Genomic DNA, 14,422 nt, shown 5'->3' on the forward strand with positions numbered 1-14,422 from the left:
ATCTTCACTCCTCAGGACGCTGCCATTAGCAGGGCTTCAGTGTGCCGTGATGCTTCATCATTAGCTGGAGGTGCTTGATCTGGCTGGAGAATAAATGAGCCGTTCCCCCCCAAAGAAACCCTCACATTTCGTGGCCAGCTGAGCAAATATTTTGAAATATTCCAGCTCTGCAATTTCAGCGGTCAGATAAAACAAAGGGGGATCTGATACAAAAGGGCTGAATTCTTCTGTTCGCTCTCCGGCAACCCCACCGAAGTCGGTAGCGGTAACAGGGAACCGAGTTCAGCACAGCAGGGAAGCACAGGCATAAGTCCCATGGAAAATCCCTGCGGTCTTTACAGTTAATCATGTCCAGTTAATCATGTCCAGAGGTGGACGAGCGCTCAACTGATGCGCTGAATCATGACATACAGGCAATTACCCTAAATCAGAGTAGTATCTTCCAGTCCCAAAAGGCTCCATTATGCTTCACCAACTCCTGAAGGGAAGGCAAAAACCCCAAGTGGCAGCACTGCGGTGTAGGGAGGATGAAACGGCCAGGTGTTCCTCTGCCGCCTCCCCAGCACTTTTCTAACCTCGTGAAAAGTTCTGGCAGCTCTTTAAATCCAGGCTGTTGAGATTTACAGCTCCAGACCCTCTGGGCAGCTTGCTGAGTTTACTCTGGGTTTCTCCCAGCCGGCTGCGTCAAGCCCCACAGACAAGGTTTCACAGGGGCTGAGACTTATGGGCCAGGCAGTGTTTGGCCTCCTTCTTCTCTCTGACTGCAAATACGTGTCTTCCCCTCTTCTGAGCATCCTGGCCCCCTTCTCAGGGGCCTGCTGAAGCAAAGCCCTCTTACCACCCTTTCATTGCCTGGGCCCAGCGTGGCAGAGGGATGCTCTCCCATGCACACTGATCGAGATCCAGAAGTTGCTGCCTGCTGGGAATAGCAGCACCCTTGCCCCGTGCCACTGCCAGCAGCTCGGGCAGCCGCCGGGGGTTTGGCTCCCAGGGCATCCCAGCTTATGCTCGCTCGGCATCGGCGAGGAAAGGGCCCCTGAGGAAGGATGCTTGTTAGCTGCAGCATCTCTCCTGCTGGCCAGGCTCCCATGGCTGCGCAGCCGAGACCTCGGAAAGCTGGGTTCGCCCGCCCAGGGACGGCAGAGCTTCGATCGCCTCCGGGCGCTCAGCTCAGCAGGATCCCTCGCTGCACCACTCTGCAATTGGAAGCATTTTCCAGCCCACCGCTTGCTAGGAAAAGAGAAATATCCCAAAATGAGAGGTTTTTTGTGGGGAGGGGATGTGATGCTGGGGTGGATGGATTGATGTCTGGGCAAAGGAAAAGGAGAGCCCTTTCCCGTGTTGGTTACACTGTCTCTAAAACAGACGCTCCTATCCCAGGAACAGCTTTGGCATCCATTTATAGGATTACAATATTATCACACATTAAGACACAAGCTAAGCCCTATTTTTCATCTGTGCACAGGGGACAAGGCAAGGCAGGAGGAGGGCCTACGTGTTCTTGTTTAGGAGCCAAAGACTAATGTGCCCAGCAAAGCAAAATTAACCCAAATACCATGATTATGCAGAAAAAAAAATGTGCCAGAGAATGTCATTTCACCAGCAATATCCTGCAGTTTTCCGCCGGCGAGAGTTCGAGAGGTGGCATAGTAACAGAGTACATCAGGGCAGGCATTTGACTGGAAGCATTAAATACCTCAGAAAGGTGAATGGCCAAGGTCTTCCCGATAATTAAAATATGTGCAGTCTTCATAGACCAAGGAAGAGACAGAGCTATTGTTTAAACAGGTAATTAGAGCTGTATTTTAAGCAAACTCGAGGCGGTAACGAGCTCTCTCAGAAGGGGAGAGCAGCTCTCCTGCTCCTGGTTCCAGCATGAATAACTATTGCCCCCCCACCTGCTGCCGGGGGATGGCCACAGTGCTCCCAGCCCCACTCCCCAGCGACTGCGTCTGGGGGGGGGGGGGAATTCCTGTTTGATGTCACATTTTTCACTCCCTGTCTCCTTCCTTCTGCGTTCAGGTTCAAGAGAATTGGCTGAGCCACTTTTTTTTATTAGAGCGGCAGCAGGAAAAAAAAAAGGGGACCCAGTCAAGCCCCAAGGGAAGGGAGGAAATAGCATGAGCCAGCGCTCGTGCACACACACACATGCAGAGATACACTCTCCCCCCCCTGCCCCCCAATCCACACAGGGACAGAGAAAGGGCAGCGATCTGGTGGAGCTGGCGTAGAGGCAAAATCAGCCACCCCCACCCCACAAGCGAACCCCAGGAGACTATAAAGTCTCCTCGCCAGCCAAACCCATGTGGAGGAGCCCCGGGGATGTGCCATTATCTCTTTTTGGACAGCCAGGGATGCACATTCTTCTGCTGGGGGGTCCACATTGGAGGTAGACAAGGAGAGTCCCAAAGCCGCCTCCGTGCTGAGGATGGGGCCAGGGAGCCGTGCTCCCCCCGCTCTGCCTCCTGCAAAGGGCTAATCCCTTCCTCACCTCCCTCTCGCTGCTGGCTCCTGATCAGGTTTCCACATGAGCTGGGAGGGCAGATGCCGACGTCTAGTTAACCCCCTTGCACGCAAAACCAGAGAAAACAATCAGACCAGGGGGAAGGCAAGGAGGCGCCTTTGCACCACCAACACGGTCTTCCAGGAAAAAAAGGGCTAGACATCAGCGATGAGGAAACAGGAGAGTACAAAGAACCGTGCTCAGCTGCCCGGCTTCGCAGCCCGCATTATCTGGGTTGCTCTGACAGGCCAAAAAAAAGCACTTCCAACAAACAAAACACTTCCAACTGCGAAGGGCTTTGGGAGCTGCCTGAAAACCAGGCTTGTGGGGAGCCACGGGGTGAGGGCACACTGTTCTGACATAGCGCAGGGTGAGGCAAAAGCCCCTGGAAAGCAAAGGGCAGGTGGCGTCTGGGAACAGCCCACGGTTGTGTGCTGGCCACAGCGATAGTCTTACAGTTCGTTTGCAGCCTGGCTTCAGAAGCCAGGGCCAAAGTTTTGTACGGAAAACTCAGGATGAATTTTTGCTCTGTATTTTGCTCCAGAGTATTGCTCCAGAGGAGAAGACTGATGCCAGCGAGCGTGGAAGGGCCAGCCTGTTTTGAACCTGGCATCTCTCACTCCTTTGGGAGTAGAGCTGGAAGACAAGGTGCAACACAATGAAGAAGGACATCCTCACCCCTTGAACAAGTCACCACGCTCAGAGTCACCTCTTTGACAGTCAGGGAGGGCTTTGGCCGGTTCCCTGAAGTAGATTTGCTTGCTTACATTTTTTCTTAAATGCCAGGTTAACTTATAATAATGGCAACACCTGCAACACGCAGAAATCTTCTTTCTCCGTTCCACAAGAAAGGGTGGGAAAGAAGATGAGCGAGAGTATCTTATCGCTGGTTTTGACTGCCCACACAGTGCTGCATGAGCTTCAGAAATCATTTCTATTTCTTGTGAGTCTTGGGATATCAGGAGGTTTTGTTGCAGCCCCAGCTCCTGGAGTCCTGTGATAATGTGAAACTGTCGCTGCTCTCTTGTCTTCTCTAGCCCTACTTCCTGGAAGAAAGCTGTTAAAATGTTAATGATGGAGGGAAAGCAGGGGGAAAAAACTCATCTGTATGGTCTCTTAAGAGCAATTAAGGTCAGATTTCCTGTCCTCCATGGCTGGAGGCGCTCAGCACTACTCCCCGGCCAGGGCTGTTGTTCAAGGTGCTGGCAGGACCCACGACGCTCGTGAGAGCCCACAGCGCTCTGGCTGCTTCCATGGCAAGAGGCAGGAGAGGACGCAAGGTTAGCCCAGGTCTGGAGGAAACTCCCCCTCCTGACTTCTTGACTAAAACATCCCTTCAGGAGCTGTCTCGTAGCTGCCGGCATGTCAGAAGCTGCGAGTGTCTGCAGCGGCTGCCGGGGGTCTCGCCCCCAGCCCGTGGGAGCCAGGGGCTGAGCGCCTGGTCGGAGGGGAGCTGAATTTCATGGGGCCGGGTCGCACCACTGGAGCATCTCGCAGCTCTGCCTCGGCATGGCTGGGCAAACCCTGGGCTTTTCCCAGGAGAGGGGGCAGCCTCGGCAGCACGGAGCAAAACAGCTCCGTCCCCTGACCTCCACTGTGGGCTGACTCTTAAACAGCTCAGAGCACAGACGCCCCAGTGACTCATACTGCGAAACTGGGGTTTTTTAATTTTTAAAAAAATCTTTTTTTTTTTTTTGAGTAGGAGCGCTGCTCCATCAGTCAATTACTTGAAGAGCCGCTCTAATTTGGCACCCAATTGTTTCCCCAGCTGCCGCTGCGTCTGATCTCTGCTGTGGGCGGCAGGAGCCGGCTGCCTGCGCAAGGGAAGGAGCACAGGCACCCAAGGGAGGAGGAGGCGGCGGGGGGGGCCGGGCTGCCCGGCTGAACAGCCCCGCGCCCGCAGAACAGCAGCACTAAAAATGCAGGCATTAAAAATATCTCAGGGTCACAGGTGATTGCTGGATAATAAAAATGACTTCGGGAGGCGGTAATGGGAGGGACAGGTCCTGGCGGCAGGGGAGCAGCCTGCCAAGGCTGGCCCGGCCGCGGCGGCTCTCCGCGAGCCATGGCCGCAGCCGCTCGGTAATGAATGTGATGTGACATTTACGGCTTTTTCCACTGCGGATTTCAAATCGCTTCACAAAGGTTGCTTAATAGCACTGTCCCCTTCCTCTCTTCCTCTCTCTCCTCCCCTGCTATTTAATACAGAAAATAAGTGACTTGCCTCCCATCATGCGAGAAGTCAGCGGCTGAGCCAGCAGCAGAGCACAAGTCCCCGACCTTATCTCCTACCCTTTAGCCCCTACGAGCACTCCCTTTTTTCCAAGAAATCCAAGAATAGGAGCTGTACCACGACAGCTGTTTTTAAGTCGGCGAGGACTTTCGACTGAAAAAGAGGAGGCTTGCTTTCAGCAATGAGCCTTGATTAAGACTGCGCTGCCTCCCAGGCACTGCAAGGGGCTGCGGGTGTTGTGGTGAGGCAAGCGGGTGCGATGCTCCCCGCTGCGGGATGGAGGTACCCAGAAGCACGAAGAGGCTTTGGTGTAGCTCCAGCCAAATGTGTGTCTCCGGGCTGTAGCTCCTCTTCCACTCTTTTAACACAAGCATTTCCATACTCTGTCGCACGCACGCATGCATGCATTCACATGCACACATGCAAACACCTGCCTCAGCCTGCGCTGCTGCCACCAAACTGCTCCTCCAGCTGCACCCGCAGGCAGGCAGGCAGGCAGGCACACTCCCTGCGTACCCCCAGCAGAGAGCAGCCCCTGCCTGCACAGCCCCTCAGCTGCGCTCCTGCCCCTCTGTTTTACCTCCTGAGGCCTGTTCAAGTTGGGACATACACAGCAGCAGTTCCAGCCAAGGGCAAAGAAGCAGCGCGCTCGTTTTGGAGAAAGCCCATCCATGCTGTGTGCAGTGCAGAAAGAGATGCCTGTGGAAGGAGAGGCTGCGGCAGGAAGGCAGAGGACGGGTACAATATTCCTGCCCTTTTCTAGTCCAATTCTTGGACTAGACTCTGCAATGTCCTCACAGTGCATAAACTGACTTATGGCACATGGCACTCTTTTTCTTCTTGGTGGGAAAATTAGGATTACTCAAGGCACTCGCATGCACATATGCACTCACACATGCACATATACATGTGTGTACGCAGTGGTGTTGCCTGTAGCAATGTATCGGGCTCTCAAAAGTCATTCCCGCAAGTTTGCTCCACCAGGCTGGACCTTTCTGCCTTACTCTGCCAGGACAGTGCCTGCTGAAACAGCCAGCATCCCCCAGACAGCAGCCAAGCCATTGCACCCCAGCCACAGAGCTCTCCAGGAGCTCCAGGTGAACTTCCTGCAGTCCTGGATTCGAGCCACTGCGTCTGCAGGTGATGAGGCCCAAGATCCAGGACTTGCTTTGACGTGCTCACACCAGCTCCTGCTCGAAGGTACTTGTGCTCCTCATCAGCCGGCATCTCCTGAGGGCAGGTGGCTCCCTGCCAGAGGGGAGGAGACGCAGACCCGTGCCGATGGGGCTGGGTCACTCTCCACCAGGCCAGGCAAGAGAGTCCCAGCCAGATGGAGCCAGGAGAAAGCACTACCAAGTTGTTGGCCAACTTAGGATGTGATGTTGGCTTCACAGGAAGCTACTTGGCTGCCTCTCCCTGAATCAAGATTCAGTGATGCCAGGAGACAGGCACAGCGGGGAAACTGAAAGCAAAAAATGGCAGAGTGGATGGCAACTCGACATTAATTCATTTTTACCATATGTCTGACTATTCATTACACTCTACCATTCTGTTCTACAAGACTCCTGGGGGTCTTCTGTGCCATTTTATGGCTAGCGGGGTTCCTCTTCGCTTGTGGCACCACGTTACCACGCGCCCAGGCTAACGGCTCACGAGGTCCTGCGGCGGCGGCAGCCCCGTCCCGTGCACGGGCAGCCACGGGCAGCGACGTGCTCCGGCACTCACAGCCCGTCCCCAGCACACCACGGGCCTGCCAGGTCACCTGGCGCGGGGGTCTGTCCCCCGGGAGCACGCGCGGGCGGGTGACACCTGCTACAAACACGCTCTGGCACCTGCCGAGAGACCTCCACTGAGAAGCAACGGGGTTTTTTTATGGATTTGCAAATTATTCTGTATTTCTCTGCGGTCTCCCTCCGGAGTGCGTTCCTGGCACGGGACCAAGCCCCGGCTCCAGCAGCAAGCGTGAGTCATCCTGGCAGGCAGCGGTCCGGGAGGGGGAGGATCGCCCAGGCTGGGAAGCGAACGCCACGGCTTTTCCGTGTGCGCTGTCTGCAGTGGCAGCAGCAGCTGTTTCTCCTTCTAGGTGGGAGGGTTGAATGAGCGGCCCCCTTGCCCGGATCCAGCTGTCCAGCCCCCCGTACGCTGTCATGGCTTCTCACCCTCGCTCCCATCACACGCACAGGAGGCAGCAGTGAGCTGCCTACACGGCTGCCTGCACTCTGCCCTCTATGCCTCCTGGCCTGAGCTCCTGTCCGGAGTCCAAGCAGACCCTTGTCTGCTTTAGGCTCCAAGACCCTGGACCAACTCCTCATGGATCAGTCCCCCTGAGGGATTTCAAGGGGAATCAGAGGGCATTCTACACGGGGAGGTGCAGGGGTCTCTCTGGATGTCAATAAGAAAGGCACAACAGCAGGTAGCGTAATAATAAAATTGCTTTATTAATAAGATAAGAAGAGGAATATAGAGATAAAGTAATTCTTATGTCCCTTCAGATGCTAGGAACCCCACTTATGTGTGGGATAGGATGGCCTCCAGACGAATAGCCACAGCACAGACTGCAGATCCCGTCATTGAGGGGTTGGGTCTCCCTCCTATACCATGGTGCCTTTAATCTCATGCAACAAACAAAATCATGTATCTTCTTCTGACAGGTAGGGACGTTCTCTCTTTCAGGATGTCTGCCAGAGCACAACATCAACAGCACGAGGCGTCTCAGCATGTTCCCTTACACTGCTGCGTACATGGGTCTGCAGCCGCCCCAGTACAGGGCCCAGTAGAGCAGACATGGCTTGCCCAATGTCACTAGCTCCTCAAATGTAATGTCTTCCACAAGGCTCCCAATAGGGAGAAGACTCTTATTTTTCTTTCTGTCAGACATGTCCTTTTCCTCTAAGTTTTTGTGCCTGCTAGTAACCACAGACTGAAGCCCAATCAATGGAGTTGCTGTCATTGCTTCCCCCAAGGGGACATGCAATTAAAATCATCAGTGTTGCTCTGCCTAAAACACAGGGGCAAACTTTGCCTTCACAAAGAGTTTTATTTCATCCCTTAAATTAGACCATCAAAATCCTCTTACAGGAGGGCTTTAGTTTCCCCATGTAATACTGATGATAAAAAATTGCTTCAACGTGCTATTTTTCTTTCAAAGGATGCCAGGTGGATATACTTGCAGAAGGACTAGCATGGACTCAGTACAGCAGTGACCTGTGAAGCACAGGTACACACATTTCCTGGAGCACCCTGGGGATGCTAAGATTGTGTCTGATGTGAACGACCACCGACAACTGTATCAAGACAATCAAGGCTTCCTGTGTCTGCTTCCTTTGCCATCAGGGACAAAATACAGCTCCCCTCAGTCTGACAGTGCTCGGACCTGGAGAAAAGCACCCGAGCAGCTGTGTGGGAGAAGTCTCAGAGGCTGCATGGGGAGATCCGACTCCCAGTCCGATGGTTGCAAGCCATTCAAAGCCTGAAAAACATGTGCTCAAGTGAATAACTGATGCTTTTGGTGTTTGTCCGTCCCCAAGGCCACTCGGTAACCCACTCCTGGAAGACTTCTCATATCCTGCTTCCACTCTGCTGAAGCATCTGGTCCCTAATAGCTGCACTCCTTCACGGCCAGTTTTCCAAACAGTTGGTGTTTTGCTGCAGACTGCTTTCATTTGAGATCCCCGTTCTGTGCCAAACCAGGAACTGAGGGAGAGTTGAGTATTTTAAAAGCAGTATTTGTAACATGCACTCAGATGCAGTCTTCTGTGGCACTAGGATGATCTCCAGAAAAGGGGAAAAAGGCTGCAGATATTCCCCTTGGTTTACCTGGGAACCCAGAGCCAGATTTCCCCTTGTGCTGTGTTTGATTTTTGCAATATTGCCTCCACGTAGGAACGGCTGTTTCTTCTGTGGGAAAGGAAGTGTCCCTGTTGAACGCTTCAGGAACCTGACTTTCTTTTTTTCTTTTTTTTTTCTTTTTTTTTTTTCTTTTTTTTTTGCATTCATCTCCCGCGCAGTTCCTTGCGGCTCCGTGCCTCAGGACGGCAGGCAACCCTTTCGGCAGCACGCCGGCGGTACGAACCAGCAGCGCTTCCTGCCAGAGCCAGGAAACCACCGCGGCGGCTTGCGGGGCTGGGCGGCCGGCTGCTGCCTGCAGCGAGGCAGGGCTCTCCCCACCCTTCCTGCCAGTGGGATGAGAGCTGCTGATGTGCCCCGGGAGGGATTTACTGATCCAGCATTCTCCCTTTTCCAGTTCGCAAAGTGTTCATCAGCAGCCTGGAACCATCTCACGTTTATTTAACTTAATGAATGAGTTTCACCGAGAGGCGCTGCGAAAATTCCACATCTAAATCGGTATTTGCGTTCGTATTGGCACATTTCCTAAGGAACCTGAAATCATTTATGTTGCTTTATTGGCTGCCTGCTATAGCTAATTAACAACATGAATTAGCATGGAACAATCCCAAATTCAATTTTTGGAAAAGCAGCTAGGTTTTGTCCCTGAGATTAGAAGATATCAAATCACATACACAGCACAATGTGTATGATACATATGATATATATGTGTGATGCACATATACCAAATACAAACCTAAGCAATCAGAGATAAGAGCTTACTGACATTAATCCGCTTCAAATCATTGTTCAAACTACTTGAGAGACAAACATGCATTCAGTGACCTTGCAGAGCATGCGGTTTCTCGGCTGACGCGACACAGAAAGCTCCTGAAATAAATGATGACTACATTCTTACCAAAGAGACATGCAAAAAGGGTGGGTTAGAGAGGTACCCAGATGAATCCCAATAGCCACCAAGAATATAGGAAAGGATCACATCACTTACTTCTTCCAGTGCAGTAACGGTAGTAAGACTAATTAACAAATATCTGAGCAAGGCTTTCATGAAGGGTCTGTTCCCGAGGAAGACTCCTGCTCCCGGAGGAGCCATTGCGGAGCAGCCCTGAAGCCAGCCAGGGGATTTGGAGGGCGACATCGCGGGTACGTGCAGACGAAGCTCGTGCCAGCAAGAGGGAGACCTGCAGTCCCTGCAGGAGACCTCGCCAGCAGGAAGCAGAGCACCTAAGGGAGGGCCAGGAGGGTGGGACGCAGTGACCAGCATGATACAGTGCTGGGACAGGCTCTGTATTAAAAGTGTCTCTGCCAGTTCCTTGGAAACGACCGAGAACTGAAAGCATCAAAGAAATAAAGCTGTTGCCAGCTGGAGGAACAATAGGCGAGCCAGAGCTATCTTTAGCTCACGGGATTAAATTCAAATTGCAAATGCAAAGGCCTCTGGAAGAAAAGGCCTTCCCGCACTACCAAGCGCCAGCGTAGTGCACAGCACAGCCCGGCACCAGTGAGCATCCGCAGCCCCTTTGTCATCCCCTGTCATACCCTTACCCGAAGGAAGGGTAAAAGGAGAGCCAGAGGGGAGAGGGAACCCGTCCCTGCCTGACTGCAGCTCTCCCAAAAGACCAAATTTTTCCTTGAGAGGGATGCTCCCAGGAGGGTGCTGTGCCTTGGCGGCAGCCCCACAGACTCCGGCATCGGTAGCCGTCCAGCTGCAGCCACACAGACCTCAGCACGGGCCAATTTTTCCTGCTTCTCATTCAGGGAGGGGGGAGCAGGCAGCAGCTGGATGTACGAGCAGTCAGCACAGCCTCCTGCAAAATCGTCAAGGGACTTGTCGTGGCTCCAGGACAGCAGCGTGGGGCCTGGTTCAGAGGTGATTCTGAGTTTGATGAGAGATGATAAAAATTGACCCGGTGTACCACTTCCTCTGACGCCTTCAGGCTGGGTGGTAGCTCATGCCTCCTCAGTCTACAGGCAGTGGCTCTGAATCCCTGGGGCTCCTGGGGGTCCCTCACAGCACAGCAGAGGAAAGCAAGTCCTCAGCAGCAGTTTTAAGGCTCTGCCCCTTCACCAGAAAATCTGTACAGACTGAAAATTAAAAAACAGTCCAGCATGGCTCTGTGGCAACCAGGACATAGACGAGGACTGTCGGGAACACATCCTTGCTACCGCCCTCTGAAAGGGAGTGTTGATGTGCAAGCCTAAGCCAAATTTGGCTGGTTTAGGTTGCATTAAGGGACACATTGTCTTGCCTTTAAGACACTTTAAGATGTGGTCATAAAGCATTGTCTCGCTTTAAGATGTTAGCTAGAGCAGGCTAGCTAAGGGGCTGACAGCTTACTTAGGTCTGACAGCACACCTCGGGCTGGCTGACCGCGGGGTACATCTGCACCATGCCCTCCAGATAGCTAAGCTCGCTCTCAGCCAGCTCCCGGCCGATAACCCCGCTGTGGAGCACAGGACACAGCCCCGGCAGAGCTCTGGGCCGCCGCGGCTACGCCGCTACCTGACTTCATTCATTTATAGCCGTCCCCGGCGGCTGCAGAGAGCTGGGTAGCAGAGGCTGAACCCGCAGGGCTGCGGGTGGTGGGGCCAGCCCCCGCTCGCACAGTGACTCGCACTCAACTAAGCGAGGTGCCGGGGCACTGCGGCCCCAAATAAAGAGACTTTGAATCTGGCTCCTGCAGTACCAAATCGGAAAAAAAACCAAGCTGCAAGTTAGGGATCGCAGGCACGGCAAAGAGAGAGCAGGGGAGGCTGTTGCCTGATAACTTGCTTAATGAATTGCAGACTTCTGAGCTGGTTCATTCTGCTGGGGAAATCCAACAAACACCTCACACCCGAGCACTAGGAAATTGGTTAAATAGTCTCAATGCCCGTAATGAAACACCACCAGGGAGCAGAGGTCCCAGCTCTCACCCCCATGTGCAGTTTTCATGTTATAAAAAACCAACTTCTCTCTGATTCCACCAAGTGTTTCAAGGTGGTGTTTTAGAGTCACAACAATGATTTTTAATACAGTGTAAATGACAGTTGCAGAAGATCAAGCATGCAGCCGTCCAGCTAGGGCTATGTGCAAAGCCTGCCAGCAGTGCAGCGATTTTTAACTCCGTGCTGCAGTCATCTGCGTTTTTATGTTTGTTATTTTGCTTTTAAGCAGCCGCTTAGTGGTATCTGGAGGGCATTTGCTACTCTGATACTCAGCCTGAATGTGCGTGAAAGGAAGGGCTTGAACAAGTGGCTGAGCTCTTTTAGGAGAGAAAAAAAAAAGGAATTCCTGCTGGCTGCTGTGGCGCCGGAGCTGGGGGGGAAGGCAGGGAAAGCTGCACCTCCGCCCCAGCCCTGCTCGCCGAGGGAGGGAAGCGATGCGAGGAAAGCCTGCCTGCGGCCAGGCAAGCTGCAGCTGCGGCGGTGTGCTGACACAGCCTCCGTCCTTGGACCGCCAAGGCAGACGTGCCGGCGCACAGGGGGTTAACGGTGAAGTTATAACTTCAGCTGTTAAAATTCATGAGGTGTAAAATACAAATTGCACGTGGTGGATGAGCTGTCTTTCAAGTTTATATATTACTTTCCCCTACCCCGCTCTGGTTCAGACCTGTGTTGGCACAAGCCAATTAGAGCTCACCAAAGGGGGAAGCGCAGCCTTGGCGGGGCGGCACAGGTTAGGCGGGGGGTCAGCCAGGGCCCATCCAGACCATGTTTACAGATGTTTGGCTACAGGAAGCCGGGGGAAACCCATGTCCTACGCATGCATGAACAATCACAGGTCAGAATTAATTGTTTACTCTCATTTCTTCCTCTTTTCAAACGTCTCAATTTGAAAGATATGAAGTACTGCCTTTGAAGTTTATGCTCTTTTGTTTGATTATTCCCACAGCTCAATTTAAGTAATTTTCCTATTAAAAAAAACACCAACAAAACATTTTTAAATAGTTCCCACAACAGTAAAGGTTTTGCCTTTTTTTTTAACAACTCCAATCTCATTTTTTATGTGCATTGTATGACTTGGCACACAAACACCTTCCAGAACCAAGCTTTTTGTATTTTTGCTCATACTGTTCCCTTCCCCTCAGTACCACTACTTTCACCATCCTAGGGAGAGGGGGAGTAAGTGAAAAAAGGGCAGGTACTGACATCCATCTGGGAGCACCATCCCCATCTGTAAGGGTTTCTCCATGCCCTAGGTGACCCCATGTATTCTTACCCAGAATTCAGCCCCCGAGGGGATTTTACTTACATAATTCTTTCCCCATCCAAGAAAGAGTTAGGGATCAGAGATTCAGTACAGAAAAAAATATGTAAATATCCAGAGCAAGGAGAATGAGCTTCAGCTTATGCATAGCTGACTGAATTGAACACAAACAATGACTGAGAATAGGATGGGCTGGAAAAGGAAATTTAAATATTTATCCTAAATGCTCTTTCTTTGCATTTCTTGAAATAAATTACTCCCAGCAATTGCAGGCAGAGATTGTTGATTAATTCCAGCAAAGGCAGAGAGATGGGAAAAATTACTGTACAACGTCTATTTCTGAGTTTCAGACGGCGCTTTTCATTTTTCTTTGTAGTCTTTGTGATTGGGCTTTTTGACTCCAGGGTGATTTGTAGGCGGTTTGCAGAGGAGTTTGCTGCTCACGTCATATGTACAGATATAGACAGTGAAGCACCGTCACACATACCATATGAGTAGGAAGCGTTTTTCATCCAGAGGGGTGGAAACACAGGCTATAACCTGGCCAGAAGATACTGGGGTGAGCAGCAGAGACGCCCTGAAGAGCTGTCTGCTGAGAGGGACCCGTGCTGGGGCCGCTTGCACCCCGATCCCTCTCAACCACCGGCAAAAGCAGTGAGCACCAGGAGGAGAAGCTGAAACCGGGATGCTGTTACAGCCGGTTGAGCCACGGCTGACAGAAATGCCCCCGGGCCGCTGGCAATCGGACATAAATTAGAGCAGTTGTGAAGCTGCTTTAGTTTATACCCGGGCATCGGTCCAGCCCCAGCTGCCTCAGCGGTGGAGGAAGGTCTTAAAGCAGCCTGTCCTTCCTCGCACGCCTGGCCCAGTGCCGTGCACAGGCTGCCTGAGCAAAGGGGCCTCCCCGTCCTGCGTGAGCGTTACTTCTCCCTCAGCCGGAACGGGTCCACTTGTGTTACGGTAGCAAACCACAGACCGGTTGTGCTGGTACCTCCGTGGCTTTAGGGAGGCTGCGGCAGTTAGCCTGGTCTAAGGTATAGGGGATGTCCCAAGTAAGGCGCTGTGATTCACTCAGTGTGATGAATTCAGTGAGGGAAGCTGTCCACACGGCTACGGAAAAAGGTGCTGTGTAATTTTTTTCCAGCCTCAGGAGTCGGAGCTGAGCTTTGCACGCCCTCTGAAACTCCGTGAGTGGCTGCGCTGCAATGCACATAATGAAAGACTGAAACGGCTTAAAAAATGCTGCCATGCAGTCTAATCCCTCTGAAACCTGGAGAAAGTCTGAGCTGAGGTCTCACTTGGCCGCTCCCTCCGTGCCCTGTGCCTGCTCACTTACTGCCCTGAGCACACATCGGTCCAGCCGTGGAGCGGCAGCTGTGCTGTGGTGTGCTTGGCAGAGGCAGGCAGCGCTGCCAGCACTGCCTCTGACAGCCGCTCCTCGGCACAGCCGGCATGCGCGGTCCCCACTCCCTCTGCGAGGGGATTTTCTCAGGTGCCAGCTCAAGCCGGGCGCTGAACCACACTCGTATGACCTGTGGCAGGACCTCCGTGTGCAGCCATGTCAGCCATGAACGCCAAGCGACGCCTTTGAAAGCAGCCGAAAGCCACGGCAGAAGATCGGTCTCTGTCCCCGAAGCCCTGAAGCCCGGGG

This window comes from Gymnogyps californianus, chromosome 1, assembly GCF_018139145.2.
Source record: "Gymnogyps californianus isolate 813 chromosome 1, ASM1813914v2, whole genome shotgun sequence".
Taxonomy (NCBI): domain Eukaryota; kingdom Metazoa; phylum Chordata; class Aves; order Accipitriformes; family Cathartidae; genus Gymnogyps; species Gymnogyps californianus.